Here is a 2,138-nt window from a genome sequence, read left to right on the forward strand (position 1 = left end):
ATTATTTCATGAGTTATGCATTTAATCAAACACATATACCACCACTAACTTCCATTCTTACTTATGCTACATTGGATATTTCACTTTTCAATTCAAATAAATCTCTTTTATTTAAGCATGTGGGAAACAAAACAAAATTCAGCTAAGTGATGGATAACAAGCATTATGCAGATTTAGCATTTTTAATAGACAATTTCACTTGCAACTAGATAAACACTTTAGCAAGTCATACAATGGTTTCCAGATTCAAAACATTTCACAGCAGCAAGGATTAAGTTTAGATACAACCTTTGAAGTTGCAGCCCTTTGATTCTTCCTTCTGTTGTGTTCTCTTTGAGTTAAGATGCATAATGTCTTCAATTGTTGACTCATGTCCTACATAATTCTCAATGTTGCTTGCTTCTCAAGCCCTTAATTATATGGTTAGTATGCATAAACTGAGTGTGGTTCCTGGATTGATTTTGCTGTGGGAACACCAAACTTAATTGTTTGCCACTGCCTCTTATGCAACAATTTTAACCATATGTGAAACCTTGTGTCCTTGCTAAAGGTTAATGAAATTAAAGCTAGAAAGCAATTAAACAGTCGAATAATGTGTTTGGTTGCTTGGAGCTAGCATCATGCAAGAGGTGAGAATGTGTTTTTAAATGATATTTTTGGTGGAACGCCAAACTTAGAATCTTTCATTCTCCCTTAAATTGTTTTGGTGTGCAACACCAAACTTAGCTCCTTGCAATGCATATCAATTATTCAACATTTTTATTGAAAAAAAAACTATAAAAAGAAAACTACCTCAGGTTGGGTTTCCTCCCAACAAGAGCTCTTTTATTGTCACTAGCTTGACATCTTGCTCTTTGATCATGGGGGGTGAAAATCATAGTGCCTCAGCTTTTCTCCTCTTACTGTAGACTTCCTTCCAGTCTCCTCTTTGATGATCTCTAGGTGTTCAAGTGAAAGGATCCGGTTCACAGTATAGCACTCAGATGATTGTGGAGACACCTTCATTGGTTGGGTGTTTAACATCACTTTATCCCCTGGTGAGAAGCCTTCAGTGGGAATTTTCTTATTTCTCCACCCTTTTGGCCTCTTCTTCGTTTCTTCTTTCTTCTTTCTCAGGAGATAATTCATGCCTTGGTGGTTCTTTATCTGGAGTGTTGAGGCTCCCATCTGGGGGTTTTGGATCTAGTTCCTCCTTGATTTCTTTGGTCTGTTGCACCATCTCTACTTCTTTGAAGCATGGATTTGGAAGTCTTGGAGTTAACTCATTGAATGCCTCTTTCAAGCTATGATCCCTGCCTTTATCCTCTATATAGTCTTTTTCTTGAGTGGGTTCATGCAGGGTTTTAAAAACATGGAATGCTAGGTGCTCATCATGCACTCTCAACAACAATTCCCCTTTTTCAACATCTATCAATGCTCTGCCTGTAGCCAGGAAAGGCCTCCCCAGAATGATGGGAGTGTTAGGGTCCTCCTCCATATCCAGGATGATAAAATCAGCTGGGAGAAGGAATTTTCCAACCTTTACCAGTACATTTTCTACAACTCCAAGTGCTTGCTAGATGGATTTGTCAGCCATTTTTAGGAGTATTCGGGTGGATTTCAGCTCACAAATTCGGAGTTTTCTCATTAGAGACAAAGGCATCAAGTTTATGCTTGCACCAAGGTCACAGAATGACTTCTCAATTGTTATGTCCCCTATGGTGCAAGGTATGTAAAAACTCCCAGGATCATCTTTCTTCTCTGGCAACTCTCTTTGGAGGATAGAACAACATTCCTTTGTCATCTCAACAATCTGTCCTTCCTTCAGGGATCTTTTCTTTGTCAGCACTTCCTTCATGAATTTGGCATATAGTGGCATCTGTTCAAGTGCTTCCAAGAAAGGAATATTGATGCTAAGTGTCTTGAATATGTCCAGGAATTTTGAGTATTGCTTATCCTCATTTTCTTTTTTAAACCTCTGAGGATATGGAAGTTTGGGGACACAAGGATTCACTCCTTCCCTCTTCTCTTGTAGTTGTGATTCAAGGGTGTTCTTGTATCCCTTAGAAATTTTTGCATTTTTGGTTTCTAGATCCTCTTTACTTTTCCCTTCTGTCTCTTCTTGTGGAACCTCTCTGTTGTGTTTGTCCTGATTGATG

This window comes from Arachis duranensis, chromosome 2, assembly GCF_000817695.3.
Source record: "Arachis duranensis cultivar V14167 chromosome 2, aradu.V14167.gnm2.J7QH, whole genome shotgun sequence".
Classification (NCBI taxonomy): Eukaryota; Viridiplantae; Streptophyta; class Magnoliopsida; order Fabales; family Fabaceae; genus Arachis; species Arachis duranensis.